At 46.9% G+C, this 14651-nt stretch overlaps 1 protein-coding gene across 5 annotated transcripts in view; it reads left to right on the plus strand.

Annotated features, from left to right (window-relative positions):
* Positions 1-14651, plus strand: part of MARK1 (microtubule affinity regulating kinase 1) — a 193052-nt gene that overhangs the window by 41284 nt on the left and 137117 nt on the right. The gene's annotated exons all lie outside the window — the stretch shown is intronic.

A 14651-nucleotide genomic window follows, 5' to 3' on the forward strand; every position in this document is an offset into this window, starting at 1 on the left:
CCTCTGTAGTGCTGTACAAGCCCCACTGGGTGGATCTATTTAAAGGGATACTCCGCTTTGAGAAAAAGCATCAGGATTCCATTCTGAAGACTCTTCTGTTTACATGAGATGTTACAAACACAAATTGCTTGTTCACACTGCAGGCATTTTCGGGGTGTTTTTTTTTTTTTTTTCACGCGGGTGCGCTGTCCGTTCAGTATTTTTGAGGCGATTCCGTCTCAATGGAAAGTATAGGAGGAACGCAAAATGCTCACAAAATCGCTTTGTGTAGCGATTGCATTTTCCTTTTTAAGGATAAATACATTGTATTTATTCTTTTCTGGGTCAAATAGTTCACTTCCTGACTTGCGTCACGGAGTGAATTACAAAACCGCTCGGAAAAAACGCTTAGAAAACCGCAAAGCACAAAAACAATTCACCCACCCAATCGCCGGGAATAGGAAAAAAAAGGACGCCTCAAAAACAGCCCAACGTGGACGGACATGCGAACGGAACGCAGTATAAACAAGGCCAAAGTGAGGCAAATGCTCACTCACTAGGCAGCACCTGGCTATTCAGATGGTCTGCAGGGTAAAGCCAGACAGCCAGTTTAACCAGTTTGCGTTCCACGGTATATATATATATATAATTACTCAATTTTAAAGGGAACCTTAACTGAGAGGGATATGGATGTTTCCTTTTAAACAATACCAGTTGCCTGGCAGCCGTGCTGATCTCTTTGGCTGCAATACTGACTGAATCACACACCTGAAACAAGCATGCAGCTAATCCATTCTGACTTCAGTCAGAGCACCTGATCTGCATGCTTGTTCAAGGTCTGCGGCTAAAAATATTAGAGACACAGGATCAGCAGGAGAGTCAGGCAACTGGTATTATTTTAAAAGGAAAAATCCACATCCTTCTTCGTTTAGGTTCCCATTAAACAGGTATAGGTGTTTTAGGGGTTAACAATAGACTAGGCTGGGGTTAAAACTTAACTGGGGATCAGAGGGCGGCAGTTATGCAGGACGTAGACTCTGTCCTGAAACCTACAGCAGCAATAATTAGGACCTATAATCGTATGTTCTGGAATGTAAAGTAGTTAACCACTTGACCAGAACAGGTTGTGTTCCCCTTTATGGACCAGAGCAATTTTCACCATGCAGCACCCCTCCCATTCCTTGGCTAATAACTTTCAGGACCCGATCCCATCTGGGGAAAATCACTGGGCCAGGCTACAAAGATGCAAGTCAACTGTATAGCTGACGACGTGTGGGTGGGGGGGCTTGGGAGTGGCTTAAACAGTAAAATTGGCATTCGCTGGAGGTAATTTGATCCGCCGGGCGGATCGCTTGCACGTCGCAGGTTGGATATCGGGCCAAAATATTGGCTAATTCGCCGACTTTCATCAAGCATGTGTACAAGGCCTTACACATCCAAAATCTTTTATTTGTAACGTGAGCCTGTGCTTACCTACTTGTCTGTTTTCACTGGGACTGTACCATATTTTGAACCGCAAAAATGTGGCAATCATCTGCTGTATATCCTTAAGGCCGTACCGACTACGCAATTTTCCCAATGGTATTTGTATTTTTCGCCGAATGGCGATTGTTTGAACAAGCATTCGTTTCTCGATTGTTTGAACAAGCAATCATTCCTGGGTACCAGCATGCGATCACACAAACAACCTTTAGCGACGCATGGCTTGCGCGTCGCGAGTCGGATATGGGGCACCTCTGTATACATGCTGAATTATTGACGTGTGCACAGAGGTGGTAACGACCGTCACAGTGGATCAGATCTTTCAGATCCCTGACGAATCTGCGAGAAGTACTGCGATTACTTGACTTCCCATTCGTGCCCGTTGTCTGACACTGCGTTTACCCCTCGCTCGGCCGGAAGATGGGTCTTGGAACGCTCGTCGTCAGGGGGACGTCGCTTGATCCATCTACCTCAGTAGAGTAGTGAGCACTTAGCTTTAACGCACGTATCAGAGTCGTATCCTATAGGATACAGACCACTGTATCACCCACACACTGCAATCACTTTCTGCTTGCAGCCTGTTTAGTTTACATTTGTCAGGCCTGATCTATAAATACCCTACAGCTGTTGCTGCCTATAGAATCTGAACCTGTGTGTGTGTGTGTGTGTGGGGGGGGGGCTTATTCCCCTTATTAGCTGCTACAACCCTGCAGCCTGATTTGCACAGGAATTTTTTTAGTTGAGAGCATGACCGGTGAAACGCTAACGATTTTAGTGAATTTTAATTTGCATTAAGATATATTGGGTTGTACATCATCGTTGTGGATCGTGCACACTTATACTGGTTGAACTCGATGGACGTATGTCTTTTTTCAACCAAAATAACTATGTAACTATGTATTGCAGCACTACGTTCTATGGTTTAAATGTGGGCCAGGGATACTATCTGCATGGAGTTTGTATGTTCTCTCAGCATTTGTGTGGATTTCCTCTGGGCAGTCTTGTTTTCTTGTACATGCCAAAATCTTGGGATGGAGAGGTTACCGTAGTTTGTTTTCCCCATTACTAAAAAAAAGACGACAGTATATCGTACGGTTTAGAGTGCAAGTTCTTCCGAGAGACAGCTGACATGACTATATAAGATTGTATGTTCATTAGGGCAGGGCTGTGGAGTCGGTACAAAAATCATCCAACTCTTACACCTACTCATCAGTTTTTGAAATCACCGACTCCAGGTACCCAAAATGGCTCCGACTCCTTAGTCTAATACTTACCAGAACTAAGGACTGGGTACAAAAATCATCCGACTCCCGACTCTGACTCCTCAGTTTATGAAACCACTGACTCCAACTCCAGGAACCTAAAATTGCTCCAACTCCTACCCCACAGCCCTGCATTAAGGCACGGTCCCCTCCCCCCATTGTTTCTGGGCAGGCTCCCCCCCCCCCCCCCATTGTTTCTTAACCTTTTGAGGACCGCGGTCTTAAACCCCCCTAGTGACCAGGCCATTTTTTACAAAATAGGCCACTGCAGCTTCAAGACCTAGCTGCAGGGCCGTACAACTCATCACACAAGTGATTTACCCCCCCCCCCCCCCCCTTTTCTGCCCATCAACAGAGCTCTCTGTTGGTGAGCTATGATCGCTCCCAGGATGTTTATTTATTTTTTATAAATATTTATTTTATTATATTTTCAATAAATAAATTTATTTTGCTTTCATTTTTGTATCCCGCTCTCCTTCCCTCCCTGTGCCAGCCTTTGGCAGTGATCGGCTGTCATAGGCTTCAGCCTATGACAGCGGATCGCTTCTGTCTCCCCCAGGGCGACATCCATGTCACACGGCTGTCCCCAGTACAGCGCTGCCTTAGATCGCAGCGCTGTACAGTGTTGTTAGACTGCGGTTTCGCCGACTAACATTCTCCTAGCAGCGACTGCCGCTGGGAGGCTGATGACGGAGCAGAGCTCCGTCATTCAAGCGGGGATCCCTGCAATCTCCGCCCCTAGCACTTGACACCATTTGGCGTGGAGTGGTCCTAGGGCTGCCGCTCTGCTCACGCCAATCGGCATGGAGCAGTCGTTCGGCAGTTAAAGTGGGATAAAACTCTGAAATAACATTCAATAAAAATGTTTTCCTACTTTTTATTACCCATACAGTTATATTTGCTTTTGTGCATATTGTCTGTCTATACATTACAAATTCCCAAAGTACAATTTATCTGCTCTGAAAGCTGCCATTGCATTTTTTTGCATAGCTGCTGTATTTATATATTAAAATGTACCTAGTGATCACTTCTCAACTCTTTTCTGCTCCTCAAATCAGTACAGCGCAGTTTGCTAATGTTTGCTAAATTAGCTGACAAAGAAATGTAAACAAGATAATGTTGTCACCTCTTTGGATGTGGCCAGAAGCTGCCTACTGAAGCAAGGAGCTTCAAGGAGGAACAAAATGCTGTGTTTTACTGTTTGAATGCGGTTCTGCTACAATTTTTTTCCGTGGTGTTAGATCTTGCTGTAAATAAGATTGCGCTGTAAATAAACTTTTAGAGCAAAGAGGTAATGCTCATACCATACTGTATGTGCACACACTAGAATAAACTTGGCCGAGGTGTCTGAAGACCTAGAGAATCTAGTATGTCCACAGTAGCTGCCCCTCCCAACCCTGTTGCCCAACAGGCCCCCAATCGTATCGTTCTCCAAATCACCCACATAGCATTTTAGTAAAGTTCAGGTTCATGCCTGTTGTCTGTTGAGAAGTCACAAACAGCCTTTTCCCTGGAGCTTTCATAATAGAAATTTTCCACTGCAGCGGTTTAAGCTTTACAGAGTGACATCACAGATTGTCACCAAGTGAGCAATAATATACAGACTGCAGCAGCGGTGATGTCCGAATGCAGCTGCAGTGTAATCCTCAGCTCTGTTCTCTGAGCACTGGGGGTTCTGCTGCCCACCCTACAAGTGCCAACATACTGTAGCCTACCACTGTTTATTACCATTCAATAAAGTTTACGGCAACTTATGGAGATTACTTTGAATTAAAGTACTCCCGTATCGGGGAAAAAGATGATTGAATGAAGCCCATGGTGTGCTAGATTATCTCCCCCTGAGTGCCCTGATGTTGCTGGTTGTCCCCGGGGATCCCTCTCGTTCCCTGTCCTCTTACCTCCCGAGCCGTCTGCATTACTTGTAGATCAGGTCTGGTCACTGCTCTGTGCTTCCTGGTCGCAGACAGGAATAGGAAGTGATATGCAGAGAGCAATGATCAGACCTGACTACAGATCACAGATATGGGAATAAAAAGGTTCCACACAGAAATGACCAGCAGTTGGGGGGCTTCCAGGAATAGGTTACAAAGTACCAGGATAAAAGTTTGATTTGCTTTTAAAGGACCACAATGGCAAACTATTTATTTAAAAATTAAATACATACAAATAAGTTTCTTCCTGAGTAAAATGAGCCATAAATTACTTTTCTCCTATGTTGCTGTCATTTGCAGTAGGTAGTAGACACCTGACAGAGCTGATAAGTCCATATCCTCATGGGGAGGAGGGGCAGTATTAGTACAGTATAGCATTTTGTTTAGTCTTTAAAAATGCACTCCATGGAAGGGATCTGTACCAACGGTGTCAAACTCAAATGCAAAGTGGGACGAAAGTGAGCTCTGGGACCAAGTTGGGGGCTGACCTCAATGTCTAGTGGCCACCTCTCTCCCTTATAAAGTTCTCTGGTGTCTAATACCCCCTCAAACCCCTATACAGTTCCCTGATGTTTAGTGCCCCCCCTCCTTTTCCTAGTGTCTAGTGGCCCCCTTCCCTCTCCTATACAGTTCCCTGATTTCTAGTGCTGTCCCCCTCCCCATATGGCTTCCCTGGTGAGCTACAGCTTATCTTCCAATAGAGCTTCTCTAGTGGTGTACAGTGGGCCAAACATAATGAAAAGTGGGGAAATGACCTGAGGGACAAATCTGATGGCCCCCCGTCCACGCCCGTAGCTTGACATGTATGATCTATACAAAGATTCAAGCTGCCGTTCCCTTAACCCCCCACCACCTGTTTGCACACTAATTTGGCAGTTGGACTGAGCAACAGCTACTATTCACATTTTTTTTTTTTAAATAAAGATAACTGAGAGAATCCGCCATGAGGAGATCGAATGGTCCAAAACCTTTCAGATTTTTACTACCTACTGTATGTGACAGCAGCATAGTAGAAAAGTATTTTAAAGCTATCTGGGAGACATGTATGTTTTAGTTGTGTTTATATATGTTTTAAATGTTACAATTTTCTGCTATAGTGGGGCTTTAAGCTGCGGTTTTGCTGAGAGAATGTTACGTGTTCACATGAGAGGTTGTAATCCCCAATTATCGGTGGGAGGTTTAAGTTTTGACTTTCTCTTTAGAAGTGAAGCGCGGGAGGTTTTCTCTTTATGGCGAGCCGCGCTCAGTGACGTGATTGGGGTCAGTCACATAGCAGAGCTATTAGGAAATGCATACATGTGTAAAGATAAAGATATCTGCGGTACTGCTGTGATCACACATTGAAAGTCCTGTACTCAGCTCTTCTGCGGAGCGTCTGAAGATCCGAGTTCAGGCTAAAGGTTACATCTTCTGAAGTCTTTCTGGGGACAGATGGGAATGGGTGGAGGTCTGGCACAGGATGATTACCATGTCAGAGAAAACAGGAGTGTGCAAATAACCCTTCCATATGTACAAGCAGGGCTGGATTTCTGGGAAGGCCACAAAGGCCAGGCCTTTGGCTGCTGCAGCACAAGGGGCGGCTGGACATGGAAGAGGGGTTGCTGCAAATGGAGGAGGAGGCTGCAAATGGGGAAACAACACATGGCAGAGGGGTGCTGCTGCCCAAAAGAGCTGTACATGAAGGACAGGGGCTGCAGTTTATGGACATTACAAATGGATGAGGGGCTGCACATGGAATGCGGGACATTGCTGCACATGAAAGGGGATCAACAAGATAGTTGTCCTTGAGGCGCTAAAAGTATAAATCCGGCCTTGTGTACTGGAAGCAACCCCCATAGTCTAATAAAGAGACACTGAAGCGAAAAAAAAATATGATTTGTATGTGTAGTACCACTAAGAAATAAAACATTAGGAGCAGAGACATAAGTCTAATATTGTTTCTAGTTCAGGAAGAGTTAAGAAACTGCAGTTATCTATGCAAAAGAGCCAGAGAGCGCCACGATTTTCAAAGTCGCAGAGAGCTCTGTCTTCTGAAGCATGTTATCTCAACTGTCAGTCACTGTATTTTCTTTTTCTCTGCAGAGGACAGTTCAATAGTTCACTTGCCTGCTCGGTAAAATCATTTAGAATGCTGAGTAGTGTGTAAACTGCAAATATTAGAGAATGATGCAATGTTCTAAAAATACTATATACGGTAACTGAAAATAAAAATATGAGATTATTTTCTTGGCTACTGATGTTCTAGTAATTATCCGTACTACACAACCAATTCATTATATCATCATTTTTTTTTCCGCTTCAGTCTCTTTAAGTGATCCAGAAAAGCTGGTTTATTGCACACCTGTTGTTGTTGTTGTTGTTATTATTATTATTATTATTATTATTATTTTAATATAGCACCAGCATCTTCCGTAGCGCTGTACATAATACAAAACACAATGGCCTCAATTCACTAAGATTATGCTGGACAGTGTTTTCCCTAGAATTTTTTTCCAGCAGGGTGGCATGAAAAAGTAGCCGGGTGGGTCGAGTTGGAAATGCAGGGCAACTGTGCTTACAGCATAGGAGGAGTTGAGGAGGTGAGCCGATGACAGCCGGGTGGTCACCAAATCTAGCCGGGTGGAGCGCCCGGCTTAAAGAGCCTGGGGAGAACACTGCTGGAGATAATAAGGCAAGAGAAAACTTACCTCCACACAGTAAGAGAGATATCTTATCTCTCCATCCCTTAAAGGACTTACGAGGCGAAAATGCTAAAAAAAGTAAATTACCTGCCTCATCTTTTATGGCACGGAGGACGCCGTCCGCGCCCTCCGTGGCGATCCGCCGGGTCCCCCCGCTCATTAGCCCCCCGGGCCGGCTGCCGACCCCACGGCCCGGGTCGGGCTCTCCTGCCTCCCGCAATATGGCCGCTTCCTTTGTCCGCGGCTGCGCAGTCCACCTGGCCACGAGTGCGGCTGCGCAGCTCTAGCGCCAACCCCCCTGATCCACGCTACGTAGCGTGGATCAGGGGGGCTGGCCCTAGAGCTGCGCAGCCGCACTCGCGGCCAGGCGGACTGCGCAGCCGCGGCCAAAGGAAGCGGCCATATTGCGGGAGGCAGGAGAGCCCGACCCGGGCCGTGGGGTCGGCAGCCGGCCCGGGGGGCTAATGAGCGGGGGAACCCGGCGGATCGGCACGGAGGGCGCGGACGGCGTCCTCCGTGCCATAAAAGATGAGGCAGGTAATTTACATTTTTTAGCACTTTCGCCTCGTAAGTCCTTTAAGTTACCTCCTCTGTAGTTATTTTCACACGCAGTTAATTAACAGCCTGTCTTTAACTCTGGAGTTATTTTAAGGATTGGAGAGTTAACTTAAAGACAGAAGAGTTAACTTTAGGTTTGCCTGAGGTAAAATGTTGACATGCCTCATCACCATGGTGACCACTCTAGAAACGTAATTAAAGACAGGAGATAAGCTTAGTGAATTGAGGCCATAGTGGGGAACAGATACATGGGAGCTTCAAAACTCTGTACATTCAGGACATCCAGTAACACAAATACAAATATAGAGATTGTTGTTTTGTGGTTTCAGACATCACCCATACTGGTACGTTTATATGATAAATTACATCAGGATAATAAACACTAGGAGGGTGGTCCCTGATCTTGCGAGCTTGCAATCTAAAAGGTAGTGAGTTGGAGACACAAGGGTTAGCGGATGAGGCAGTGAGCCTCCAATGCTACCTATAGCAAATTATAGACTTGTCTGAACAGGTGTGTTTTGAGAGTACGATTGAAGGTTTCCAGGCCCAGAGCATGATGGACTGGCTGTGAGAGAGTTCCAAAGGAAAGATGATGCTTGAGAGAAGTCCTGGATGCAGGAGTGAGAGAAGGTGACTGAGCTACAGGACAAGAGGGTTTCCTGGGAGAAGCGAAGGTGAGGGAATGCAGGGCTGACACTTCTCTGCACAACTCTGCTTATAGCAGAGGACGTGGTGAGCTGATGACAGCCGGGTGCTCACCAAAACTAGTCGAGTGGAACACCTGGCTAAAAGAGCCTGGGGAGAACACTGTTATAGGATGAGGAGTTTAAACTGGATCCACCTTTTTACAGAGATGTATGATCTTCTGTGGCTTGTGCAGGATTTAGGCCTGGCACCCACTAGAGGGCTTTCAACTGCATTTTTGAGCCACCAGATAAAGATAGACCTATGTGAGTGTTGGCTGTGATGCAGTATGCAGTGGTGGTAATGATGTACCTATGTGAGTGTTGGCTGTGATGCAGTATGCAGTGGTGGCAGTGATGTGCCTATGTGAGTGTTGGCTGTGATGCAGTATGCAGTGGTGGTAATGAGGTGCCTATGTGAGTGTTGGCTGTGATGCAGTATGCAGTGGTGGTAATGAGGTGCCTATGTGAGTGTTGGCTGTGATGCAGTATGCAGTGGTGGCAGTGATGTGCCTATGTGAGTGTTGGCTGTGATGCAGTATGCAGTGGTGGTTATGATGTACCTATGTGAGTGTTGGCTGTGATGCAGTATGCAGTGGTGGCAGTGATGTGCCTATGTGAGTGTTGGCTGTGATGCAGTATGCAGTGGTGGTAATAAGGTGCCTATGTGAGTGTTGGCTGTGATGCAGTATGCAGTGGTGGTAATGAGGTGCCTATGTGAGTGTTGGCTGTGATGCAGTGGTGGTAATCATGTGCCTATGTGAGTGTTGGCTGTGATGCAGTATGCAGTGGTGGTAATAAGGTGCCTATGTGAGTGTTGGCTGTGATGCAGTATGCAGTGGTGGTAATGAGGTGCCTATGTGAGTGTTGGCTGTGATGCAGTGGTGGTAATGAGGTGCCTATGTGAGTGTTGGCTGTGATGCAGTGGTGGTAATGAGGTGCCTATGTGAGTGTTGGCTGTGATGCAGTGGTGGTAATGAGGTGCCTATGTGAGTGTTGGCTGTGATGCAGTATACAGTAGTGCTGGCCCATCCTAGTGAATGCTGTTTTTTGCATTTGTGTGAGTTCTTTCACAAGACTGCTTTATCTTTATGACAAGCTATTTGTCTCTCATCAGTGCAAGGTATAGGTTGTATGAGTCAGATTAGCGCTTCACTGAAGAATTGATTTATTGTTTGAACTTTCTGTATGTGTGACATTCCGCCTTGAAGTCAGCGCTCTATGACCTGCAGCTCTTATAAGCTCTTCTATCAGCTGGGCTGGAGGTGACTGGAATTTCCCCTCCTGCATAGGACTCCAGACACACAGCCTGTTGTGGCTGTACCTTTCAGCCTGTTTCCCTGTTCCAGAGAGTGGTGATCTCATAATGCATAGGACTCCTCCTTCTGCATAGGACTCCTCCTTCTGCATAGGACTCCTCCTTCTGCATAGGACTCCTCCTTCTGCATAGGACTCCTCCTTCTGCATAGGACTCCTCCTGCCTAGGACTCAAGACACATGGGCTTCAATTCATCAAAGGGTGTTCGATAACAAAATCCCAGTCCTTAAAATACCGCATTCGGTATTTTACACTTCACTGTGCTAATTCATCAATATTTTCACACATGTGGTAGATGTTCGGTAAGTTACCGAAGAGGTCCGTGCAGTGAGGGCATTACAATAGGAAAGAGGCAGCACCGACATCCCTATACATGGGCCTTTTATATTTGTTGTGCTGCCTCTGCTCTGCTCTTGCAGCTCTCTCTATTTACTTGCCACAGCTTAGATGAACTGCTGAGAAACATTACACATTCCCTGCTTAGGTCATTTTGCCACGAGCTCCCACTTGCATCCCTGCATATTTAAACAGGCACTCAAGGGGTTACACTACCGAAGGGTGCCTGGAAAATAACTTTAATTCTTTTCTCTCCCCTGGCTGCCTGGGGGGAGTCTGTTCCACCGGAGAAGTCTGGCCAACCTATCAGCAGCACTTGCAGGGGACAGGGGAGGTTTCTATGGTCCTGTCACACACGGAGAAGGCATTCCAAGCTCCTTATCGACAGGGGAGAGCTGGAGATAAACACCGCACATGTTATCGAATGCTGTGAGCTTGATGAATTAACATTTGCTGACATTTTACTGACATGCAAATGTCTGCACAGGAATGTCTGCTTCTCATGCGGTAACTGCTTTGATGAATTAACATTTTACTAAGTGCTCCGTAAAGTCAGCTGTTTTCAGCATTACCGAATGCGTTAATGCTTGATGAATTGAAGCCAAGGTCTGTTGTAAAAATCAGTAACCCTTTGCAGGCTCGCATGCAAATGTTCAAACAAATGCATTCACAGATTCACTCATCCAGGCACCACTGTTATCCCTGCAGCTAAATTAAAAGCCGGGGTCTTCGTTCACAAACAAATGAATTCTTTTGCTTAGTCGCCTACACTGCGCAGAAGTACCCAGGTAAGTACCCAGGTAAACGTAGCTGTCCTAACTCTGACCCTGTAACATGCATAGTGCAGACATGCAAACATTCATTGCATCAAACCTATCAAGGGATTAGGAGCACACATCCTGACGTCCTCTCCTGGGACAGATAGCGCATCTTACCAATCGCACAAGGGAGCTAACGTAATGTATCCATGCGCACAATGCACATACCCCAGCATAAGCTGTGCGTATGCTGACAAAAAACACAAACGGGAAGGAGGGAGTGCACTAGATTAAAACCCTGGCCACAGGGGGTCTATAACAAGAAAAAGTAATCCAAGAAAAGGGAGGTGCTAAAGGGGGTGTGGCCAGAAAAATAGCAAAAATCAGTAACCCTTTGCACGCTCGCATGCAAATGTTCAAACAAATGCATTCACAGATTCACTCATCCAGGCACCACTGTTATCCCTACAGCTACATTACGTTAGCTCCCTTGTGCGATTGGTATGATGCACTATCTGTCCCAGGAGAGGATGTCAGGATGTGTGCTCCTAATCCCTAGATAGGTTTGATGCAATGAATGTTTGCATGTGTGCACTATGCATGTTACAGGGCCAGAGTTAGGAAACATACGTTTACCTGGGTACTTCTGCGCAGTGTAGCTGACTAAGCAAAATAATGCATTCCTTTGTGAACTAAGTCCACGGCTTTTAATTTATCTGTAGGGATAACAGTGGTGCCTGGATGAGTGAATCTGTGAATGCATTTGTTTGAACATTTGCATGCGAGCGTGCAAAGGGTTACTGATTTTTGCTATTTTTCTGGCCACACCCCCTTTAGCACCTCCCTTTCCATGGATTACACGGCCTGTTTTGACAGCCCCACTGTGCTGTACCTTTCAGCCTGTTTCCCTATTCCAGAGAGCGGTGATCTCATAATGCATAGGAGTCCTCCTCCTGCCTAGGACTCCAGACACACGGCCTGTTGTGACAGCTCAGCTGGGCTGTACCTTTCGGCCTCACATTCTCCTTATTCCAAAGAGCGGTGATCTCATGATGCATAGGACGCCTCCTTCTGCATAGGAAATCTCCTCCTCCTGCATAGGACTCCTCCTCCTCCTGCATAGGACTCCTCCTCCTCCTGCTAGGACTCCTCCTCCTCCTGCATAGGACTCCTCCTCCTCCTGCATAGGACTCCAGACACCTGGCCTGTTGTGACATCTCCCCTGTGCTGTACCTTTCATCCTGACATTCTCCCTATTCCAGAGGGCGGTGATCTCATGATGCACAGGACTCCTCCTCCTGCATAGGACTCCTTCTGCATAGGACTCCAGACACAGGGCCTGTTGTGACAGCTCTGCTGTGCTGTACCTTTCAGCCTGACATTCCCCCTATTCCAGAGAGTGGGGATCTCATGATGCATAGGACTCCTCCTCCTGCATGGGACTCCAGACACACGGCCTGTTGTGACAGCTCCACTGTGCTGTACCTTTCAGCCTGACGTTCTCCCTATTCCAAAGAGCAGTGGTCTCATGATGCATAGGACTCGTCCTCCTGCATAGGGCTCCTCCTCCTGCGTAGAACTCCAGACACACGGCCTGTTGTGGCAGCTCAGCTGTGCTGTACTTTTCAGCCTGTTTCCCTATTCCAGAGAGCGGTGATCTCATAATGCATAGGGCTCCTCCTTCTGCATAGGACTCCTCCTTCTGCATAGGACTCCTCCTTCTGCATAGGGCTCCTCCTTCTGCATAGGGCTCCTCCTTCTGCATAGGGCTCCTCCTTCTGCGTAGGGCTCCTCCTTCTGCGTAGGGCTCCTTCTCCTGCGTAGAGCTCCTGCGTAGAACTCCAGACACACAGCCTGTTGTGACAGCCTCGCTGTGCTGTACTTTTCAGCCTGTCTCCTTATTCTAGAGAGCGGTGATCTCATGATGCTGGTATGTCATGAGCAGGCTGGGAGAGCTGCTGCTACTACAAGCTGCAGGCTACAGAGCAGCTGGAAACACACGCGGAGGACGCTCTGCTGCCTACAAGTCTGGCCTGTGAAATCCATCTTTTTTATTGTCCTTTTTTTAAAATGTTTTGCTTACCCATGACATCACTTTTATAGCCAGATTTCAATCCTTTAGCTGTGGCCGGTTTATGCTGAGAGGCAAAGTCTTTACCTTGATGTGGTAGCAGACTGGCTTGAATCACGTGTATTTCCTGGGAGTTTGGGAAACGCACACAAAATCCCACATAGTGGAAGTCTCTCTGCGCAACATATATCTTATGTCTACATACAATGCTTTCCTATAGGGGGGGGGGGGGGGAGCATGTGTTTTGCATGCTTTTCTTTTACAAACTAAATATGATAAATTCTTCTACTTTAAGGCTGCTTACACACAGGGACGTTACAGGCGCACATTAGTGCGCCTGTAACGCTCCCCCAACGCACAGCAATGTAACACGAGTGGGCTGTTCACACAGCCCACGTTGCATTACATGTAACGCTGCACGTTCTCCCGACAGTGCAGCATGCTACGGCGTTAGAGCGGATATAGCCGCGTTAGACTGTTTGCACATGCGCAGTGGGGGGTGGAGAGGAGGCGGGGAGAGCCAGCTACAGTAGCCGCGCACATGACTACTTAATATTTACTGCACTGGTGGCAGCTGATTGGCCGGCGGGACCACGTGATGCGGAGTGGCTCGCTCCACATCACGTGGTCCCGCCGGCCAATCAGCGCCACTCTGGGAGACCTTATAGGGATAGAGCCGCCTAACGTGGCTCACTCTACCGTCCTATCTTGCAGCACCATACGTTGTGTTAGGTGCACGTTATGCGACCTTAACGTGGCACCTAACGCAACGTCTTGGTGTGCAAGTAGCCTAAAGTGTACCAGAGCTGACAAAAGGAAAAAGATTTATACATACCTGGGGCTTCCTCCAGCCCCATCCGCTCGAGCGCACCCACACCGCTGTCCGCAGCTTCAGGAACCGGGTCCCGTCACTTAGGTCAGTCGCAGCCAGTCTATGCAGGAGAATTGAGCCCTCTGCTTATCTATCCAGTGGCTGCTAGAGAGATACGCAAACATCGCACTTCTCCTGCCTAGACTGGAGCCAATTATCACACCTGTGATAATTTCAGAATGCAAATCAGTGAGGGGAAAGATTTTACAATAGGCAAACACTGACTAAATAATAAGCAATTTTATTAGTGATGTTATTTCCACGACAGTTTCTCTTTAATGTCCCTATGTACCTTTAAAAGGAAAAGGTTTAAACTCTGGGGATCGATATATATAATCTGGGTAAAAGTACCGGTAGATAAGAGGTTATACGAAAAGAATACAATCTGGTCTCGGTTATCTCATTCCACGTCTCAGTTGTTTAACAAGATCCAGAGCAAACACACCAGTGAGGAGAGCCGCAGTGTGCAGACCGTGTTGGCCTTGTGCTATAGAGCAAATCTGCATCAATCACTGTCCCTCTCTGTCACCTGAGTGCAGCACTATGACCTGTGACATCTGGAGTCAGTCATCTAATTGCAGCATTGCTCTGTACACGTGCCAGAGGTATGGACTGCTCCCAAGCCTTTATGCACATTGACGGCACAGGTTAACTTTACCTGAAGTGCAACCCAAACTATTACACTGACCATATCCCTGAAGTGAGAGGAATAAGGAGGCTG

Source organism: Hyperolius riggenbachi, chromosome 4, assembly GCF_040937935.1.
Source record: "Hyperolius riggenbachi isolate aHypRig1 chromosome 4, aHypRig1.pri, whole genome shotgun sequence".
In the NCBI taxonomy this organism is placed as follows: domain Eukaryota; kingdom Metazoa; phylum Chordata; class Amphibia; order Anura; family Hyperoliidae; genus Hyperolius; species Hyperolius riggenbachi.